Source organism: Trichechus manatus, unplaced genomic scaffold (assembly GCF_000243295.1).
Source record: "Trichechus manatus latirostris isolate Lorelei unplaced genomic scaffold, TriManLat1.0 scaffold00047, whole genome shotgun sequence".
NCBI lineage: Eukaryota > Metazoa > Chordata > Mammalia > Sirenia > Trichechidae > Trichechus > Trichechus manatus.
The window spans coordinates 4,187,196-4,211,424 of NW_004443983.1; the positions used below are offsets into that span (position 1 = coordinate 4,187,196).

General features: G+C 37.0%; 1 pseudogene; it reads right to left on the minus strand.

Moving 5' to 3' along the window:
* Window positions 1-1,037: 1,037 nt before the first annotated feature.
* On the minus strand, window positions 1,038-23,915 carry LOC101347338 (transforming protein RhoA pseudogene; annotated as a pseudogene).
* Window positions 23,916-24,229: the final 314 nt, after the last annotated feature.

Here is a 24,229-nt window from a genome sequence, read left to right on the forward strand (position 1 = left end):
TGTTGTTTATTGGTCCAGTTGTGAGAATTTTTGTTTTATGTTGAGATGTAATCCATACTGAAGGCTGTGGTCTTTGATCTTCATCAGGAAGTGCTTCACGTCCTCTTCACTTTCAGTAAGCAAGGTTGTGTCGTCTGCATAACGCAGGTTGTTAATGAGTCTTCCTCCAATCCTGATACCTGGTTCTTCTTCATATAGCCCAGCTTCTCTGATTGTTTGCTCAGCATACAGATTGAATAAGTGTGGTGAAAGGATACCACCGTGATGCACATCTTTCCTGACTTTAAACCACGCAGTATTCCCTTGTTCTGTTCGAACAACTACTTCTTGACCTATGTACAGGTTCCTCGTGAGCACAGTTAAGTCTTCTGGAATTCCCATTCTTTGCAATGTTATCCATAATTTGTCATGACCTGCACAGTCGAATGTCTTTACATAGTCAATAAAACACAGGTAACACTTAGCATACATTAAGTGGCACTAATTACACAGTAACTGTAAGATAACTAACATGAAACCATGCAACGGTAACTTTGCCACAGCTGCGTGGACTTGGACTTTCCTGGCTGAGCACATTTTCAAAAATCTGGATGCCCACTTCAGAGCTATGCCAATGAAACCCATTTAGGAGGAAAATTCTAAAGTGGTCATTCACCAAAGTATCTTGCAGCTGACAGATAATAGGCGGGGCATGTTAGTTATAAAGTAGTTACAGGCTAATTTACGAAAGTTACCAATTTTTTTCTCTTTCTAGAAAGAAGCAAGAAGCTAAGACATTCCTTGAATTAGTGCCTGGTGCATCAGGTGGGAGTGCAGAGGAGGGCTGTTAGAGAAGTGTCAGAAGGACCCTGGTGGGCCAGAGGGTCTGGATATCATTAATAATCATGGTTCGCTTGTAAATACTTGTAGAAAAATGACTTCTGATTTGTAATCTTAGGTAAATTATAGATAGATGAAAAAGGCCAGTAATCATACACTAAGATTAATAAACAGCACTTCAAAATTAATTGCATGAGGGCTGTGTTTGCAGTGAGGTTTCACATGACAAGGCACCCAGATTTTTTCTTCCCACATCTGGTTTGCAGAGCCTCTCTCATGGCCATTTCAAAAACCTCCCTCACTTCATCTTTGGGCTTTGCTGAATGCTCCATGTACCCAAAAGCACCAATCCTGTTTGCCATATCTCTACCTTCTTAGGTTTTACTGGCTTCTGCTTCATCTTGGCTAGCTCCCGCCTTGTGTGCTCATCATTCCGAAGATTCTTCTTGTTCCCAACCAAGAGGATGGGCAGAGTGGGAGAGAAATGCTTGACTTCTGGGGTCCATTTTTCTGGGATGTGTTCTAGACTATCAGGGCTATTGTTGGAGGAAGCACATCAGTATAACATCAGTGTCTGGGTAAGAGAGGGGCCTCAGAAGCTCATAATCTTCCTGCCAAGCTGTGTCCCACAAAGCCAACTCTACTTGCTTTCCATACACTTCAATATCTGCCACATAGTTTGAAAACACTGTGGGCACATAAACACCTTGGGGAACCGATCCTTGCTGAATACTATGAGCAAGCAGATCTTGCCACAAGCTCCATCACCAGCAATTGCTAGTTTCTTCCTGGTAGGTTCAAACTGCCGACCTTTCGATTAACAACCAGGCACTTTAACCACTGCGCCACAAGGGCTCCTTTAAAATTGGATAACCATATAGTAATTCTAATATAGAAATTCTGGGTTCATTCAGCTGATCTAGCTGAGTTACAATGTGTTCGGTTGTAAGTAACAGAAAACTCAGCATAAGCTAAATTACAAAACAAGAAAATGCTCTATCGTCTGGAAAAAAGCAGACTTGAGGACCATGGGTTCCAAGATGATTTGATCTATCTGCTCAGCGAAGAAAACAAGGATTCAGGTTCCTTTTGTCTCCAGGCCCTTGTATACTGACTGTCGGCTCCTTCCACACTCTGGTAATAAGAAAGCCGCAGCTGCCCTCTGCTTCATTTCCAGACATGCCAACGTCCAGTTGTGGAAGCAAGTACTGGGGGGTTTCTCAGAGGAGTGTTTTTCGTTTCTTTTAACCCTGAAACCCTGATAGCTTATTAGCAAGAATTTGATCACATGTACAAAACTAAACCTATCACTGGCAAAGAGAATGAACTCACCACAGCTGATTTAGACGAATAGTCTGAGCTAGTATGAATGTTGAGAAGTCAACTACAGGAAACACATCTTACCTAATACTTAAGAGTCAAGACTCTTACATCCAGAGTAGACAAAGCCAGATAAAGAGCTCCCTTAAGCAAATGTGGCTTATTTTACTGCACACTGAGCACAAAATTATTTTTATGCCACAGGAAAACCTAGTTCTGGGAGATTTCTAGCACAATTTTGCAGATCAAAGTCTTTTCTGCAAGACCCAGATCTGAACACTGAGCATAATGAGGTCACCATAAACAACGCTTCTCTTTTGTGTTTAGTGGCTTCCATGTCACAAAGTTATACACTAGAGAAATTATTTGAAGTTCAAAAGAGGACAAATCAACAGCTGATGTAACAAACCTGTCTCATACCTGTTAAATTATATCCCTATATAAGTTATGCATCACATATTTTTGATTGGCTCTTGTGCAGTTTCTGTCCAAAAGTCTAATTGTTGGCTTGAGGTCAAGCCCAACATGAATGAACACTTATTAATATGCCAGTTCCAACTTACTGTGATGAAGTTCTGACATTTTACTGGGGGCTTCTTTCCAGCTTGAATCTTCTGTCCTTTTGACAATTGAATCTCATTTGCAAGGAAAGGATAAAAAAGACAAATCTACATCTTGACATCTTCTGATGTCTCAGCGGAGGTGATGAATCCCTGTTTTGGGTAAGGCTCAAAATAATTCAGCAACGGAAAGTAAATGAAAGAACAGTTTTCACAGTAGCTTCAGTCTTAACAGCCTGTCAAAGCATCTCGTCAGGTTACAAAACAATGATTTAAATCCCAAATGCAGCTCGTCTTTCACCCATGTGGGGTGGTTACACATGAGTGCTCACACACGTGCACGCGTATATCAGATATATTTGCCAAGGTTGTGGGATATGTTATGTTTTATTCCCGCATTGGTAAACGATATGAAAGAAAAATCTATATTTAAAACTCCAAATCATTATAGCACAGAAAATAGAAGTTTGTTATTTTGACATTATTATAGAAAACTAGTTTGATTTACATTCTAGAAAAAGCATTGGACTAAAAGATCTGTCCCTGAAATCCACCCCTGCTGCAGATCAAGCAAAATGACAAGGCGTTTGTCTTAGAGGTTGTTTATCTTTTCATTTACAATGTATGTTAATGATTTATTAAGTGTCTATATCTATGGAACGATCATCATTTTTTACTTCAATTCAAAACTCTCACACCCAGGTTCCATTGATCTCTCCTGATCTGTTAAATATTTATGTTAGTTTATTTATTTATTTTAAAATTCCCCAGAATATAAATGTTCTCCTTATATTTCCCTCTGGAAAACAAAAATAAATATATAATTTGTAAACATAGCTTAAAAGAAACCACTGTATAAAGGCTGCCTATCATTGGCTTCAATCCTTCTCTTAACAAATTTTATTGAGAATCTGCTTCTAAGTGCTGGAGGAACCACAGCAAACAAGATAGAAGTTACACTGTAGCTGCTGAACTCATCCATCTGAGTCCTTTGGGTGGGGACGCTGATGCAAGTATGGACTCTCAATTCCCCAGCCACCTCTATCCTGGGGCTTTGGAATGTTCAGTGAGCTGACAATGAAGCCAACTCTTCTGCCTCTGGAATTAACACAGCTAAAGCCCTGATATGAATTTTAGAAAGGAAAAGTACATTCCAAAATCACTTTCCAGTCCTTGAAAACTGTCTCCCTCTCATTGCCTTTGTCTTTGAAATATACACAGCTGGTGGGGCAGTGGTTAAAAGCTCAGGTGGTAACCAAAAGGTCAGCAGTTTGAATCCACCAACTGCTCCTTAGAAACCCTGTAGGGCAGTTCTACTCTGTCTTATAGGGTCACTATGAGTCGGAATTGACTTAAAGGCAACGGGTTTGGTGTTTTGGTTATAGGGTCTTATAACTTGCTTCTGTAAATTGTGGCACTTTAAAAGCACTGCTTAAAGAAGTGAAATATCATTATTCAACATTAAATATTCAGATACATTTTGTCGCCAATGAAATGTCATTTTTCTTTTGTTTAGTCAATGAGGAGAGGGTGAACAAGTCTCAGATACATAAAGCAGCAAAGGGTGGTGGGGGTAAGGAACCAGATCTCACAGAATCCCATCTACGCCAGTTTTCACAGACAGTATCAAGAGAAAGAATGAAAACTTCTTTTTATTTAACTAGGAATCTCAAATCATCCTTTACATTTAAAGACAACTAGATAAACGTCTACTACTATTACTTGAATTGCTTGACAGTGAAAAGAACAATGAAAAACTCTGCAATAAGCACTCTTAATGTTTTCATTCAACAAATATTTATTGAGCAGCTATTATGTATAGACATTCTTTTTGGTGTTTGGGATATGGCAATGAACAAAACAAAAAAACCTCTCTTTAAAAGCTTATATTCATTGAATACTTCTCACAGCTTCTCGAAGTGTGTGCCATTATTAACCCCATTTCTCAGAAGATAAGTATAATGGGGATTAGAGGTTAATTAATATGCCTGATGTCATACAGCTATTAAGTGTCAAAGACAAGCTGAGAATCCAGGTCTGTATGACTGTGGCTTGAATTCTTAATTACTTTAAATATAAAACCCAATGGATAATAAATTCTAATTGACCACAGACTGGTAGAATTTCCTTAATCTTAAAGACTTTGAAATATAAAAATGTGGAGCTAATTATGATAAAAGAATTGACCTCAGCAAACCAGCCACTTCCTTCTTGAACCCCCAATGTCAAAGGTTTACAGCCGCCATAGCAAACATTAGAGGTAGTATTAAATATTAAATGCACTAAGTGGACAGGCTATAGAGTCAGAAAGACCTGACATCTGCTGTTGTCATGCTGCTTATATAATCCCTCAAAGCCTGGGTGTACTCACTGTAAAATGGAGTAGATACCAGTACCTACCAAAGCAGGGTACGGCTAGAGCTTATCACAGTGCCTGAGGCATAGTTAACACTCAATAGAGGTTTGATCTGACTCCGCCCTTTGTACTCTTATTTCTGAATAAACCCTTAAGATGGGGGATTACCCATATCGAGGTTATGTATAGCTGGTACATTTAGTGAGGATAAAGCACAGCTTTTCATAGCTTTTGATTTTTCATAGTTCTAGGAGGTTTCTCAGGTGTGTAACCTTAAAAGAAGAGATTTGACATCTTCATCTTAAAGACAGCTAATTAGTTGCCTCTTGCTTAATTTATAGATACATAAAAGCATTTATTTGTGTTACAGGGTGGGTACCAAAATTTGTAGAGAATTACCTTAAACTAAAAACTACTTTAATATTAAACTCGCTATGTTTCTTTTCAATACATAATGCGTTGTGGAAAATTTCAAGTGATACTTCTTACTTTCTAAACTTAAGAAAATACTGATGACCATAATTTTAAAATTTTAATATCTTTACCTTTAATATTTATATTTAAGCACGTAAAAAATCTTTTATAACATTAAAAAAATAAATGTATATTAAAATATGTTACATTGGGAACACCCTTTCAATGTAATACACAACATAGAAAAACCATAACAGACAAGATTGATGTATTTGACTTTATAGAAAATGAAAGTTCAACATGGAAAAATGTAATAAAGTTTAAAAATATAAACTAGAAGATGAATAGTAACACATAAGATATACAAAAGAATTTCCATTCTTTATATATAGATCCAAATCACTAAGAAAAAGAAACATAAATTCTTAGAAAAAAATGGGCAGAGGACATAAAAGACACTTCACACACACACAGTGAATTTTGAGTACTTGAAAAGATACTCAGAATTACTCATAATTAAATACCTGCAAATCAAAACAAAAGGAGAATTTTTTTTTTTTTTTTTGGTTGGGGTTGGTCAGCAAAATCAAAAAGATTCATGTCAAGCATTGGCAAAGTGTGAGGAAAAAGTCATTTACTCACCTTCTTCATTGGAACATAAGTTAGTGCATTCTTTCTGGAAAGCAAGTTGACAATAGCCAACAAAATTTAAAAAAATGCATGTATCTTTTGACCCAGTATTTCTATTTCTGGATTTTGTCTTACAGATATATTCATTGTATGTACAGAGATATTTATTGAAAAATTTTAGCATTGTTTATGGAAGCCAAAGGCAAAGAAGTATGTAAATGGCCATCAAGATTGAAATGGCAAAGCAAATAATATTAGATCCATACAATGGTACAATAAGTAAGATATCTTTTTGTATAGGTCCTAATGGAATGATTTCTAAATATATTAAAAGAAAAAAAAATGCAGGCAGACTATAATAAGTCTACGTTTAGTTAAAAAAAAAGCTATATATGAGTGTGAGACAAAGAAGAGAATTCCTTTTCATATCTACATTGTGCACACATTTCCTTTTCATTATTTTAGTTATTAAAACATATATAAACAGATGCTATTCAAAGAAAAAGACAAATCTGAACAGAACAGATAATGATGGGAAGACTATAATTAATAGAAAATAAATAAATTTTTAGAAATTATTAATATTTAATATATGAGAAAATTTTAACCCATAAAATATGTATAAAATTTGAAATTATAGATTAAGAAAGTTTCTGGAAATTAAGTATGTAATTGCTAAAATAATAACTATCAGTAGAAGGCTAGAATAATCATCCAAATGGAAGAGAGGAAGAAATCTGTTAAGGGTTATAGAAAAACTTGGAAACAGATAATGGTGATGGTTGAACAGCATGATGTCAAAGATTCAGTGACATAAATAATGTCACTGAATTGTACATGTGAAGAATGTCAAAATAACAAGTATTTTTATAGCGTATGTATTTACCATAATTAAAGAAAGATTTAAAATAAAAGAAGGAAAGGAAAAAAAAGAGAACCACAGATGGAAAACAAAGGTTAAGATACATTGAGAATGAAGTTTAAGAGGTTTACAGATATCTATTTATTACCAGTTCTGAAAAGAACAGATGAAATTTAAATGAGAAAATGATTATATAATTAATATATAAAAATATCCCAAAGTCAAAGAAATTGATCTTCAGATTGAACAGATCAAGCTAGATGAAAGAAAAAAAAAAAACCTATAATTTGGCATTTCAGAATATCTAGGATAAGAAAATGACCTAAAACATTCCAGAAAAGAAGAGGAAAAATAATTCCTACCAAGACACTGAAGTTAATATCTGCCCATTCTGGTTTCTAAATATTAATGATGGAGCTATTTAAAACTCTAGGAGAAAGGTAATTACTGACCTATGATTCTATACCCATTGAGAATATCCATAAGTATGACAACAAAATAAGAAACTAAGGACTTTATCAGACATTAAAGGACTCAGCAATATTATTTCCTATATAGTCTTCCTTTAAAAATCACTCAAGGATATACCTCATGGGGGAAAAATGATAAAAAGAAGGCATGCAATTAAAAAAAAAATTGAATGGAGCTAACACCGGAAACTGAAGAAATAAATTCATAGATAATAGATATAAAATCAAACAAAAAGTAAATTCTCCAAATTTGGACAGCAAGCCACAGATTTCCAAGAAGTGTTTCTTTAAAAAAGAAAAATTAAATTGATTAGATTTAGCAGATATCGTTAAGATGTTGAAATATTTTGGGGATAGAAGAGTAACAATTTGGAGTACCTGGGTGGTGCAAAAATTAACGCACTCATCTGCTAACTAAAAGTACGGAGGTTCGAGTCCACCCAGAGGTGTCTTGAAAGAAAGGCCTTGTGATTTACTTCTGAAAAATTAGCCATTGCAAACCCTATGGAACCAAGTTCTACTCTGACACACATAGATTCACCATGAGTTGGAATCAGCTTTTAGGCAACTGGTATTTTAAGAGTGACAATTTATTCTGTTTCTCTGAACTATGTAATATTCAACTCCTAAGATTTTTCCTCTAATATATATGCTCCATCTCTGAAATTGTTATTTCCTAAACTTAATATTGTATGGCTTATGTTTCACCATGTTAAATCATTATTAAAAATCATCATTAATGCTGGTATGGGAATATTTATTTAACTTGCTAAACACTTTGCTTGCTCCAGATGCAGGATTAGTTTATTTAAAAAAAAAAAAAAAACAGTTTAGTTTTTACAAGGACTTAATGAAGAGATGACAAAAATACTAATGATAAAGTCACCCAGAGATGGTATAAAAAAACAAAAGAAATAGGAGTTATGGATTAAATAACATGTCTCTTGAAAAATCTTATTAATTCCAGAAAACATTTCCCAATTCTTTATTAATTGGAAACTAGTTGAATGCTAGGTATTTGAGAAAACACACCACCGTATATTGGCTGAATTTAAGTTTGAGTTAAGAGAGAAACTGAAGTTTTCATTATGGAGAGTTAAAAAGATGAAATCACTAAGATGCAGTTACAGCCAGCCTAGCTGACACACAGGGCCAGATAAAACATCGCTTTGTCACTGGCTGCATGCCTTCAACTCAAGTGATGTTTAGAAAAAGAAAAGGCTCAATGGTGTATAATTATCTGATTATATCACACTCCTATGCAGAAGTTCTGATCTACAGAAAACAGTTTTAAATTATTTTCTCTGGACCTATTCGTTTGCTTCTAGCATCCCTCTCACCTCCCATCACAAAAAGACCTACACATTTTACTAACTGCAATTTCAAAGTAAACTTAAATCAGAATTGATCCCCAGTATCACATAAGATCTATGAAACCATACATTAGCTGAGAACAGTTAGTGAATATTCCATAAACTCATAGGCAGCCGTGTAAATGAATGTAAATAAAAGTTTCTGGCCTAAAAGAAACCCAGCTTATACTTTAGGCTACTGATGATCACTAACATCTGCCACATGAGCAAACAGGGTCATGAAATTTTGCTTAGACAGTGAAACTCAAGAGTAGTATAAATCTGTTTAGACTGCTCTTCAGGGCTGCCTCTGTCGATGGGTAAAACAGGATCATGGATGCCCCTAAGTGTAAACTAGATAGAGTATGATGGAATTTCCAGAGTCTGGGATTTAGTCATACGTGTCATTATCAAATCCGCTGTAATAAACTTTTAGATGATTAGCCCGAACCAATATGATACAGATGAATAAATATTTCTTTAACTGTGATTTATCTCAAAAGAAAAAGACCTATGATATAATCACAGTAGTAGGTAGTCGATGGTTTTATACTCAAAGCTCAGAAAACTCAATGTATGTATGTTGGCTCAACAACTTCAATACTTGTCTTCCTCTTCTCCCCACCTTCATGAAGGAATTCTGTTGCATATCGATTAATCAAAATTGCACCTATTTATTGGAATGCATTAGAAGATGGATTTTAGTGGGAGCAGAAGGAAGGAACTATATTGGGGCAAGTGACCCTTCTATCTTTATGTGTATGTATTTCCTTTCATGAGTCTTGAGGGGTGAGATAGGGCAGAACACTTGGTCCTTTGAATTGAGGGACTGTGATTTGCTAGAGGCCTGAGTTCCTCTGTCTTCTCTTTCCCTGGCTGCTTTATGACTCTTTCTCCTGTAACTGACAAAATAAGCTAGACTAAAGGCCCTTTTTTTTTTTTTCTAAATTGAGTAGACCAAGCCGTGGATGGTCTAGTTCATCTCTTACTAGAGGAAAACTTACTTCTTTTTATCTGATGTTTTCTAGACTGAACATTATTTACCATCAAAGCTATAAAAACTGAGATATTGCTGTGAAAGGGGGTGCTGAGACTAATTTGGCTGTAACTCTAAGCAAATGAGTTCTTCACATGGTCCTACCTAGCTGACCAAGAGACTGAGTTGGAGTTTAGGGCCAAAGTGCTAACTACTAACGTGTTTCTTTGCCTGACCTTGTCCCCTATTGATATACCATATTTTTATGCAAATAACGTGTACCTTCTATGTTTGTTTGCCAACCGCCCCACCCCCTGAGGTATTTTTGTAAGAGCCCCTGTGCTATTTTTTTTACATGTTGTGTAAAAAAATTTAACATAGCGTGCTTAAGAAAATACCTCTGCACGGGGAGGGGTTGGTTGGCAAACACACATAGAAAACACTAATTATTTGTACAAAAATATGTTATTTCCCTTAATATATTTCCTGAGAGAAAAAAGGAAAGAAGAGAGCCATTGAAAGAGTGATTCTTATTCACAGCTTGATATCTCTGCTTCTATATATAAATAACTTCTGGAACTGCTTTGGAATTTAGAGCACAGTGAATTTTTCTTTTGTTATGTTTTTCCTGCATCACATTCCCTATAATAGAATTTGTGATGATAACCAAAACAAATCTAACAACATTGAAATGTTACTTCTTATTTTCACAAATTAGGGTTACTCTGAAAACAAAGATAACATATTTTCATAAATTTAATGTACAAAAATATTCACAATGTTACCCTCAAAGTCCAGAGAAATTAATGTGCACATAAACATAAAAATAGGATTTTATAGTGTAGTTAATATTAAACATACTAATAAATTAATTTTTGTAGGATATTGCAAAGTAGATAATTGAGTCACCTGGAAAACACCCAACAAATATCAAGGTTAGGCACATTTGTATCATTTGATACATTAGAAATCCTCAAGCTTAACCCATGACCAGTCAAAAGCAAAGAAATTAAATGACAGTAAAGATGGAAATATAACACTGATTCTCCCAAGAGGAAAAATTACCTATGAAAATGAACTTGAAGAGCTTAAGGCTTATTCAAAAGGTATTTGTGCTCGAAGAATGAACTTCAAATCATGTAGATATTATTCATGACAATCTGTAATTAACCTTTCTAATTATATTTACTTAGAAATAGTTTTTATAATATATTTATTTTGAAATAGTTTGTCCTTTGCCCCTTCTTTCATCCTAGTCATCTTCTTAAAAGATATTTAAATAACTTCCCAAAACATCCAAATAACCTGGATGTTAAATTATTCCTAATATAAATTACACATCCATGGATTTGGAAATTTAGTTGCAATTTTATGCCTTACACCAAGTATCTGGAAGTTAAGGCTTTGAACCCCACTCCTGTGGTTGGCGTCCTGAAAAGCCCAACCTTGCCACAGTATCCTCCAGGCACAAAGCAACTAGTGATGATTCCCTGATAGCATAACATGTCTCCCCGCAAGATGCAGTTCCAGAATGTGAAAGGATACGGAGAGCACTGGTCAGTTTCAGGGTGCCATAACTGTCAGATAATTCCAAATGACTTTTTTGGGAGAAATGACACAGTGTAGTATGTTTTGGAAACTGGAAAACCTGAACAATAAGAATAGCCTTCATTTCAGGAGCAGCATTTTTGGTCATCCATAGCTTTCATGCATCACACAGGATGAGACCTGCATTAGAGTATGGAGCTGAATTACCTCTGCTGATGTCTCTTTACTAAGAGACTCAGAATAAAATAGGATGAATGTGAAGTATATCTGGTATATATTAATATTTGAAATGTGCTGAATTGTATCTTTCATTTTTCCACTTGATTTTTATTTCTTTTTTTTAATTGATTTTATCATTTGACAAAGCTCCTTGTGGCACAGTTACTCGTGCACCATGGAGAACATGTATTATGGATAAGAACTGTCATCTCACCTGTCCCATTCCCATTTGCAGCTGCTCAGGAGACATACAAATTCAGCTTGTAAACTCCTTCCTCTCTCTGTGCTTAAAGAGATAGGCAGGCACAGAGCAAGTCCGTAAATCCTGCCTAGCTTCACTTAAAGTTTTTTGCTAGTATTGACAAAAGGAAGAAGTAATACGTTGCCTTTATGAAGGAGTAAAGGAGGATTTTGTAGAAGGGAATAAAAGAATTTCTAAGGTATTTAAATTATTGATTTTTTATTCTGCCTTTTATGGTTTGACAGTGTTTTTTTAAATTACAGTGAAGAAAGTTTCCATTCACAACAGAGATTTCATAGGGTTGAAAAATTAACTACTAAAGATTCTCATTAAAAGGTCATCATTAAAGGATCTTATAAAGACCCAGTTTGTGTCTATTTTCAAATACATTTACATCACTGCTTAAAATTCAATATATGCATGTCTACACAAAGGTCTGTACATCAGTGTTCATGCAGCTTTATTCATATTAGCCCAAAGTTAAAACCAACCTAAATATCTGTCAACCGGTAAGTGGATAATCACATTGTAGTATACAATGGAATACTATTTGACAGTAAAAGGAATAAACTATGATTCACTACCACATGGATGAATCCAAAAGCATTCTTCTCAGTGAATGAAATCAAATATAAAAGAGTTCATACTGTATCATTCCATTTATACCACATTCAAGAAAAAAAAACCTATAGTGACAGAAAGCAGATCAGTATTGCCAGGGGCCAGGGATAGAAACAGGGATTAACTGCAGAAGGGCAGAAGGGAACTTCTTTTTGTGATTGAAATGTTTTATAATTGTGGTGATTACATGATTCTGTACATTTGTCAGAAATTATACAACTGTACACTTAAGTTGGATCAATTTTATTGTGTTAAATTATATTTCAGTAACTCTAATTTTTTAAATTCAGTGTATTTCTATCAAGGATGTAATAGACTAAGCTAGCTAATATTCAAAATGAAGTAAAAAAAAATTAACAAATGTGCATTTATGTTTCCAAGAACAGCATGTGCCAAAAATTAGATGAAGAAAATAAAATATCAGTTCTACCATATACAAGCTGTGCAAAATGGGGATAATAATAGTATCTAATTCTTTGGGTTTTTGTAAGAATTAAATGAAACAATATGTGTAAAGTGCTTAGTAGAATACTTGGTGAAGAGCAAGGAGTCCAAAAATATTATATTTTTTATTATTGCCAAGGCAAATTGTTAGGCTTCCTAATACTGTGTTAGTCCTAACTGCTGTCTCCAGGCAAAGACACTAATTCATCCAAATGGTCCTCCTTTCTAAGTTTCTGTTTTTCTTTATCCATTCATTTATTCAGCGAATACTGATTGCTTTCTATGTGCCAGGCACTCTAATGAAAGTAGGAGATAAAGTTCTAAGCAAATCACACATTGTCCCCGCCCTCATGGGAGAGAAGACATTAAACAAACATGTGATTAAATATTCAAGTTTAAATTATGAAAAGTACTATGAATTAGAAGACCACAGCACTGTGCTAGATAATCATAAAAGAAGGTAATTTAGATTAGGGATATTATGGAGGTCTTCTCTAAGCAAGTAACATTTGTGCTGAGACCTAAAGGATAGAGTCTGAGAAAAAGCATTCCATGCTGAGAGAACTGCAATGGCCCTACAGTCTAAAAAAGCTTAATGAACCCAAGGAAATTGAAAACAAAACAACTAGTGTGCCCAGAAGATAACGAGGGAGGAGGAAAGCAAGAGATGAGCTTCGAGAAGTAGACATAGCCAGATGATGGAGAGGCTAGTGGACCAAGTCAACATCATCTTTCTAGTTCTAGTTAACATAATAGTAGCTCATATCTTTCAAATGATTTCTATGTATCGAGCTTATTCTAAGTGGGCTATTACATGGGCTATTTCATTTAATCCTCATAACAACACTATGGCTAGATACTTTATTATTTACGCCCATTTTATAGTACAGCCAACTGTTGTTGTTAGCTGCCGTCCAGCCATCCCTGACTCACTGCAACTCCGTTCACAACAGAAATGAGCCGTTGTTGTCCCATGACGATTGGGGATTGGACCATTATGACCCATAGGGTTTTCATTGGCTAATTTTCAGAAGTAGATCTCAAGACCTTTCTTCTTAGTCTGTCTTAGTCTGGAAGCTCCACTGATACCTGCTCAGCATCATAGCAACACACAAGCCTCCACTGACAGAAGGGTGGTGACTGCCCTTGAGGTGCATTGGCTGGAATTGAACCTGAGTCTCCTTCATGGAAGGCAAGAATTCTACCACTGAACCACCAACGTTCCCATAGCTAGCTGAGGTTAAGTAACTTACTCAAGATCACTAATGGGATCAAAACAGCAAAACAAAGATAGGAACCTCTGGCTTCAGAGCCCAGCCACTTAATCACCATGCTGTTTGGCTTCTCCCCATGTTATACTACCTTTCAGTTTAAGACTAAAACATGTGAGTACAGGATCTACTTTATGTACTGAAAAGGTCACCCCATCTGCTGGCAGAAAAATGCATTATAGAGGAACAAGCATGGATGCAGGGAGAACAGTTAGAAAATGACTGCAGTTGTCAGGCCAGCTTTAAGGGCCTACGACCTGTGCAGTCACACAGGGCCCCCTACTTAGAAGGGCCCTGCTCTTTGTTTAATGTTCTACTGCCAGCGTTGAAGTTCTAAATTTTGAAACAAGGGTCCCCATGTTTTCATTTTCACCTTATACTGGACCTTGCAAATTACGTAGCCAGTTCTGGCAGTATTTCATGCAAGGTACTCTAATGGCATAGATATTTAGATTAATTCAATTCCCTCTGATGACTAGGTCTCTGCTTTGCCCTTACCAGTATCCTTCCTTGGGGGCTGATGGGAACTACCATTTATTAAGCATTGAGCTAGGCAAGATTCTAGGGTTTTACATCTATGGTTCAACTAACTCTCACAACCACCTTATAAAGTATATTATCAGCAGTTTTTAGATGAGAAAACTAAGGCTCAGAGTGGTTAATTAATGTAACTGGTAGGTGACAGAGCTAAGGCTGTAACTCAGAATCCATCCTTCTAACCAAACCTTGATCCAAGGTTCTGATTTATATTTTCTACCTTAGAATCCTATCGCTATGCTATGCCTATTGGTTGGGGCACTTAATTACAGCTTGGAGGTCTGGGACCAACCCTTTAGTCTGAGCAGTCACTGGAGATTGCCTGTCCCCTACCCTGGCCTGCCTGGCCAAGCCTTGTCCCAGGCTGTAACAGTCTGTGAATTACCAGGTATCTTCTACTAACATATTTTTTAACCAAATGAGATAATCCCGTTTTATCAAACTATGTAGATTTTGTGCCTGTCTGATCCAGAAGATGATACTATCACAAGGCTATTGACCAGGGGCAGATTATCCAATAGGCGAGGTAAACACAGTGATGAAAAACATGTGAAACTGTTCACTACAGATTTCCACCACTGTTAAAAACGTGAAATTGTTCACTAGAGATTAGTAAGTAAGCACAAGTAAGCTCGTGCTTACCTTGCTTACTGGGTCATCTGCCTCTGCTGTTGACAACCACACAGCCTTTATATGTGTGCAGCTTGTCTGATCACTCAGAGAATCTGTGAATGTTGCAACCGTGTCTCATTGCGAATCAATCTGTCTAAACTCCAGAAACTGGAGACTTTACCAGGAGCCAGGGTGGTGCTTAACTACCACTCCAGTTCTTCCTAATTTCAGACAGAAGTCGCCCTGTTTCAGAAGAATTCTCACAGCAGCAAGCATAGCAGTGACATTAAACCAAATTCAGACATTGGGGAGGATTCTGAAAGTTGTATGAAGTAATATAAACATGTTTCCAAACCATGAAATGAAAATGTATCTTATTTTCTGCTCAAATTTGAGAATTCATTCACCTATCAAAAACAAACAGGCAAAAATTGTTACAATCATAATTTTAAAATAAAATTTTATTACAATAGGCTAACCAATTAATCAGCGTAGTTTTCCTCACAGTTTTTGGCTAACCATACAAAAACCTAAATCAGCCTGGTAGCTCTAATTACATGGAAAAATATTCAATATATGGTCAAATTATTAATGAGAATGTGGTTTCCCAAATCTCCATTTCCATTCTATTGCATGCCTCAAGGAGAAAACACAATGCTAATGCACAGTTTTGAATACTGGATAAGAATAAGAAAAAGAAAATAGTGCTGTATTTTGCTGAGAGGAACTCACCATTGCATCATATCTCATTTCCTGGATACTTATCTCTTAAGCCAGATACCCACTTAAATGCACGGTTTTCTATCCTTTTCAAGAATCAGGGTCACCTTCTGGGACAGAACTGATTTGCTCATTAGAAGCAAAAACCAGGTAGGTGGCTATTCAGGACATTGTACTGAATAACATTCACACTACACACTAACCCTTCTGCACTACTCAGAGTGGAATTCATTTACATGAAGCTGACAGTTTCAGTCTGTTGGAAAGTTTTTTGGAACTTTGAGTTCCAACATAATATAAATGGCACCTGGATAATCTTCCAATTATATTAAGTGGAAAGCTTCACCAAAATACAGGGGGCCTTCTTAGCAGTTTATTTAGCAATTAACACACAGTAAAGGAAACTTTTTTTTCACACTAATGTTCTTTATTAGTTATCAGTTGTTTTTTATCCCCCCTGTCTGCAGTAATCATTCCCTGGGTAAAAGGAATGAGTCATGAAGAATTCCCCCATTCATATTTGTATGTCTGAAGTGGTATTATGATAGCATATTAAATAAATGGGTAGGAGAATCAATTGTTATCCTATTTTCTAAATATTGGACAAAATATTAAAAAAAAAAAACATCAAATTGAGTTTATTGGAAAGTGATGAAATTGTGAAGGAGGTTTTGAACCTGTACCTGGTAAGATGGAAGATTTATTAGGAAACGTTACAGCTGGAAATTCACATTATTTGCTCCATAAATGACATATCAGCTAAAGTTGAGAACTTTTAGTACATTGACTAGTCTTTTGATGGATCAGTCAAGAAGCACTAATTAAAAATCTGTTTACACTTATAAGTAGGATGGAATAAGTAGAAATTTTAGATCATAAAATTCATGGTCTAAATAGAGACAATTTTAACAGTGAAAGCAGGTGCTAATAATAATTACACTGAGAGAGTAGAAATAAGATAGGGTTGTCTTGGGCAAAAGAAGCCCTAGTGGCGCAGTGGTTAAAGCGATCGACTGCTAACCACCAAAAGGTTAGTGGTTCGAAAGATGTGGCAGTCTGCTTCCATAGAGATTTACAGCCTTGTAAACCCTATGGGGTCACTATGAGTCGAAATTGACTCGACGGCAGTGGATTTAGTTTGGTTTGGGTCTTGGGCAAACCAGTAATTTCAATTAGAGGTGACCTCTGCCCTCAGTGCATACTCAATTTAAGGCAGACCACACAGAAGTGAACAGACAAGAGGACAAACAAACAGGACATTGAGCCACTTAAGCCCATTAAACAAAAAATTATATATAAGCAACAAGTGTCTTTTATTCTTAGAAGCAGAACTGTAAACCACAGTTCTAGTCTGAAAAAAACAAAAAAGAGTACTATTCAGTAAGCTGTTTTTAGCTAAAATGAAGAAATCTCAACAAAAGAGGATGGGGTGGTGAAGGGTCTAGGAGTCATGACATGGGAAAAGTATCTGAAAACCTGAGAAGGTTTAGACAGGAAAGAGATTTAGCAGTGGCTCATGAAAACTATTTGTAAATCTTCTGAGGGCTATCGTGAACAGGATGATTTGACTTCTTTTCTGTGCCTTGAGACATCAGAGCTAGAATTAATGGCTGAAAGAGAGAAGATAGATCTTTTAGCTCAACAAGGGATTGTTTTTGAACAGTGGCAAGTGCCCAACTGTAGACTAGGCTGCCACGTGAATTAGTGAGTGCCCCAACACTAGAAATACACAAGTAGAATCTTAATGATCATTTATTATTTTCATAGAACATGTAGTATATGTCAGGCATTATGCTAAATAATTAACAAGCAAAATCTTACCTAAAAATCACAACAATTTTATATGCTAGGCAATTATTGTGAGGATGGCGCAGTACTGGCCGGTGTTTCATTCTGTTGTACATAGGGTTGCTATGAGTCAGAACCGACTCAAGGGCACCTAACAACAACATTATCATTAGACCTATTTTATGATGAGGAAATTAAAACATGTCCAAGAATATAAACCTAATACATACTATACAGGGTTGAGTTAAATTGATTTCTAAGTTTCTTCTTAGATGATTTGCAAAATCTAGCTTAAATTGTTTTAAACTATTAAAAAAAAAAATTTTTCTCAAATAAAAGAAGTCCAGAAGACAGGGTGAATACTAGCATGTTACTCAGGTTCTTCCTGTGCTGGCTTCATCCACAGACTGGTTGCGAGATATTGTCAATACTTCCAGACATCATATCCAGAAATAAGAGTACACAAAAGCAGAGAAGAGGCCTTCTCTTGTGGTGTGAGAAATTATTTCCCAGGAGACCTGCAGCAGATCTCCTCTCACATCTCACTGGCCAGTATTCTGTTCTGTGGCTACCTCTAACCAATTACTGGAACCTTCATGATTAAATTACACCATTCAGAACTTATCCTCTGATTCAAATGATGGATATTAGTAGGTGCCCTAGAGTCTTACTACTTACTGTGGGTTGAATTGTGTTCCCCAAAAAGATATATTCAAGTCCTACCCCCTAGCACCTGTGAATGTGACCTTTGCAGATGTAATTACTTAAGATGAAGTCATCCGGAAGTAGGGAGGGCTCTAAGCCAATGTGATTAATGTCCTCATAAGAAGAGTAGAAGAGATACGGAGAAAAAAGTATCATGAGAAAACACAGAGACAAACAGAGACAAACACAGAGAGAAGATGCCATGCAAAGACAGATGTAGTGGTTGGAGATTTGTTGCTACAAGTCAAGAAACACCTGGGACCACCAGAAGCTAGAAGCAAGGAAAGATTCTTCCCTTGAGCCTTCAGAAAGAGTATGGCCCTACTGAAAACCTGATTTCAGACATCTAGTCTTTGAAATGGTGAGGGAATAAATTTCTCTAGTTTTAGGCCACCTAGTTAGTGTTGCTTTGTTATGGACTTCCTAGGAAACCAATAAAATATTCAAATGTGGTTCACACAACAGCAGCATCTACAGCACCTGGGAACTTGTTTAGAAACACAGAATCTTATGGCCCTACTTCAGATCCACTGATTAAGAAATCTGCATTTAGTAACATAATTTGCACTCACATTAAAGTTTGAAAACTCCTGCTTTACAGTGACTACTGCATGTCCCAAGTCCGTGATTGTGTATTTTTACAAGGATACCGTAAAAAGGAGCTCTTATTAGGTGTCCTCCAGCTGGTTCCATCTCATAGCAACCTTATGTACAGCAGAACGAAACACTACCGTGTCCCCTGCCAACCTCACAATTATTGCTATGTCTGAGCCCATTGTTGCAGCCACTGTGTCAATCCATCTCGTTGAGGGTCTTCCTCTTTTTTGCTGACCCTCTACTTTACCAAGCATGATCTCTTTCTCCAGGGACTGGTCCCTCTTGATAACATGTCCAAAGTACATGAAACAAAGTCTCACCATCCTTGCTTCTAAGGAGCATCCTGGCTGTACTTCTTCCAAGATATATTTGTTCATTCTTCTGGAAGTCTATGGTATATTCAATATTTTCCCCCAGCACCATAATTTAAAGGCATTAATTCATTGTCCAGCTTTACCATGCATATGAGGTGGTTGAAAGTACCATGGTTTGGATCAGGCCCACCTTAGTACTCAAAGTGACATCTTTGCTTTTAAACACTTAAAAGAGGTCTTTTGCAGCAGATTTGCCCAATGCAATACACTGATTTCTTGACTGCTGCTTCTATGGGTGTTGACTGTGGATACTAGTAAAAGGAAATCCTTGACAACTTCAGTATTGTCCCCGGTTATCATGATATTACTTATTGGTCCAGTTGTGAGGATTTTTGTTTTCTTTATATTGAGGTGCAATCCATACTGAAGGCTGAAGTGCTCAAGTCCTCTTCACTTTCAGCAAGCAAGGTTATGTCATCTGCATATCACAGGTTGATAATGGGTCTTCCTCCAATCCTGATGCCATGTTCTTCTTCATATAGTCTAGCATCTTGGATTATTTGCTCAGCATACAGATTGAATAAGTATGGTGAAAGGATACAACCCTGACACAAACCTTTCCTGATTTTAAACCACGCAGTATCCCCTTGTTCTATGCCAATGACTGCATCTTGTTCTATGTACAGGTTCTGCATGAGCACAATTCAATGTTCTGGAATTCCCATTTTTCACAAAGTTATCCATAATTTTTTATGATCCACAGAGTCGAATACCTTTGCATAGCCAACAAAACACAAGTAAACATCTTTTTGGTATTCTTTGCTTTCAGCCAGGATCTAGCTGATGTCAGCAATGATATCTCTTGTCCCAAGTCCTCTTCTGAATCTGGCTTGAATTTCTGGCTGTTCCCTGTTGATGTACTGCTGCAACCATTTTTGAATAATCTTCAGCAAAATTTTACTTGCATGTGGTATTAATGATATTGTTCAATAATTTCCACATTCTCTTGCATCACCTTTCTTTAGAATAGGCACAAATATGGATCTCTTCCAGTCAGTTGGCCAAGTAGCTGTCTTCCAAATTTTGTGGCATAGATGAGCGAGCACTTCCAGTGCTACATCCGTTAGCTGAAACATCTCAATTGGTATTCTGTCAATTCCTGGAGCCTTATTTTTCGTCAATGCCTTCAGTGCAGCTTGGACTTCTTCCTTCAATACCATCTATTCTTGTTCATGTACTACCTACTGAAATGGAGGAACATCTACCAATTCTGTTTGGTACAGTGACTATGTATTCCTTCCATCTTTTTTCTTTTTTTTGATGCTTCCTGTGTCATTCAATATTTTGCCTGTAGAAGTCTTCAAAATTGCAACTCGAGGCTTGAATTTTTTTGTTCAGTTCTTTCAACTTGACAAATGCCGTGTATGTTCTTTCCCTTTTGGTTTTCTAATTACAGGTCTTTGTGCATTTCATTATAATACTTTGTCTTGCCTAGCTGCCCTTTGAAATCTTCTGTTCGGCTTTTTACTTCATCATTTCTTCCATTTGCTTTAACTACATTCGAGGGCAAGTTTCAGAGTCTCTTTTTTTTAAATCTTTTCTGCTGTTTTAATTACTTTTTGCTTTCTTTTTGTATGATGTCCTTGATGTCGTCCCACAATTTCTCTGGTCTTTGGTCACTAGTGTTCAAGCTCGTACTTTGGCTCTCATGGACTTATTCTAATTTTCTTCAGCTTCAGCTTGAACTTGCACGTAAGCAATTGATGTTCTGTTCCGCAGTCAGCCCCTGGCCTAGTTCTGACTGATGATATTGAGCTTTTCCAACTTCCTTTCCACAGACGTAGTCAATTGGATTCCTGTGTATTCCATCCAGCGAGGTCCACATGTATAGTTGCGTTCATGTTATTGAAAAAAGTATTTGCAATGAAGAAGTCACTGGTCTTGCAAAATTCTATCATGTTATATCCAGTGTTGTTTTTATCATCAAAGCCATATTTTCCAAGTACAGATCTTCTTCTTTGTTTCCAACTTGCATATTCCAATCACCAGTAATTATCAATGCATCTTGATTGCATGTTTGATCCATTTCAGACCGGAGAAGTTGGTAAAAATCTTCAGTTGCTTCATCTTTGGCATTAGTGGCTGTTGCATAAATTTAAGTAATAGTTTATTAACTGGTCTTCCTTGTAGGTGTGTGGATAATATCCTATCGTTGACAGCACTGTACTTCAGGATACATCTTTTGCAGTGAATGTGTCGCCATTCTTCTTCAATTTGTCATCCCAGCATAGTAGACCATATGATTGTCTGATTCAAATGGCCCATACCAGTTCATTTTGGCTCACTGATACCTAGGATATTGATCTTTTCATTCCATTTCATTTTTGACAACTTCCAATTTTCCTAGATTCATACCTCATACATTCCATGTTCCAATTATTAATGGATGTTTGCAGCTGTTTCTTCTCATTTTGAGTCATGCCATATTATCAAATGAAGATCCTGAATGGTTTACTCTATCCACGTCGTTAAGGTCGACTTTACTTTGAAGAGGCAGCTCTCACCTAGTTGTATTTTGAATACCTTCCAATCTGAGGTGCTCATCTTCCGGCACTATATCAGAAAATGCTCTGTGGCTATCCATAATGTTTTCACTGGCCAGGTTTTTTTCTGAAGTAGATTCCCAGGTCCTTCTTCCCATTATGTCTTAGTCTAGAAGCTTCACTGAAACCTGTGCACCTTGGGTGACCCTGGTGGCATTTGAAATACTGGTGGCATAGCTTCCAGCATCATAGCAACACACAAGCCACCACAGAAGGACAAACTGACAGATGAATGGTGATATAAAGGAGTAAAAACATAAAAATAAAAGAAAGTTTAAACTTGTATTCTGGGTGGGGATTGTAGAATAACAAATGTTCAACCCAGAACTCAGCCTAGACTACTGATGTCGAATCTGCACATTTCATCTTTTGATGTGTTACTGCATGATGACCTTCAAGCCATTTATCTTCATTAAGATACACACACACACACACACATATATATGTCCATTTCCACTTCCATGATTCTGTTGGTGTTAGCCACCTGATAGCTCATTTTGAGGAGTGCTACAATCACAAATGTGTTTGGCAATTCCACAGCCTTTTCATCTGTAGGTATCAATGCTTTACAGATAATTCGGCTTTGGGGGTTATGTGGAAGAAAGTAGTGATTTATAAATTTGTATTTGAAGTTGGTTCATTGGAATATTACCATAATTTTGAGACAACTAATATGCAAAAGACAGCATGGCTCTGTGGAGTCTTTTATAGGATGGCACAGTAATTAATTGGTTGCATCGTGGCCAAAGGTTATTATCTGAGCAGCTGCTTCTTTACAAAGCCTGCATGATCTGTAGTTAAAGGGTTATCATGGAAAAAAAAAAAAAAGATTTGTTTACTTATGAGACTGTTGGCCTTTACATCTAGAAATTAATTTTCTGCCCTGCATGCCTTTCCTGAACAGGCCTCCTGCAACCTTTGCCTAGGAATGGGAGAAGCACCTCAACCACGTGGTTGAATTGTGAATACAGGGGCTTATATACTATTTAGGGTTTACTTCTCATCCTGAATATAATGGCTAACGCTGTTGCTGGTCTCTGGGCATATGGAGTCCAAAGTATACTGGTGGCAGCTATAACTTGTAGTTCATTGGGACCCTTGCTCTGTCCTCTGGCTATAAACCAAAAACAAAACAAAACCCACTGCCATCAAGTTGATTCCAACTCATGACGACCCTATAGGACAGTGTAGAACTGCCCCATAGGGTTTCTAAGGCTTAAATCTTTACAGAAGCAGAATGACACAACTTTCTCCTGTGGAGCAGCTGGTACGTTCAAACCACTGACCTTTCGGTTAGCAGCCAAGCGCTTAATCACTGAGCCACCAGGGCTTCTTCCTGGCTATAAACCAAAAAAACACCCACTGCTGTCAAGTCGATTCCAACTCATAGCATCCTGGCTATAAGGTACCATTTATTTGGGACCAGGACCTCCATCCATGCAGAAGCCAGAGTTGAAAGAAAGGGAATTAAGAAAGTCCTCCTTTGAGTCATCCAGAATGATGGTAAATGGGGCCACTCTTGTTTCTACCCCTTGGTTCCTGGGTCTATGTAGCCTTCCTTTGGGGGACACAGAGTCATGTAGATGCCTCTAATATAATAAATGGAAACCCTGGTGGTGTAGTGGTTAAGAGTTCAGCTGCTAACCAAAAGGTCAGCAGTCCTAATCCACCAGGCGCTCCTTGAAAACCCTATGGGGCAGTTCTACTCCGTCCTATAGGGTCACTATGAGTTGGAATTGACTCAACGGCAATGGGTTTGATTTGGTTTTGGTAATCCATAAATATACTACATCCTAAAGGATGTCATCCCATCATTTCAGTCTTTCTTCTGAGCTGACACTTTACCTGTGCCTTTAGAAGGCCATTCCAGCATTCTGTGAGTCCAGTTGCTTCTGGATAGTGCAATATATGATACTCCCAGTGGACCCATGGTCATGGCCTACTTCCAGACTTCTTCAGTGTGAAGTGGGTGTCCTAGTCAGATGATATACTCTGTAGGATTCCATGTCTGTGAGGATGAGACATTACATAAGCCCTCTGATGGGGTGCTAACTGAGGTTATACAGGCAGGAAAGGCAAATCTACACCTTGAATAGGTATTTCTCTCTGTGAAGATGAACTGCTGGCCCTTCCAGAATAGAAAAGACTCAAGGAAGTCAATTCTACCAAGTAGCCAGTTGCTCTCTGCAAGGAATAGGCTGAGTGTTGGCCTCTATTACTGACAAGTTAATTTTCCAAGGCAGCAGCCTT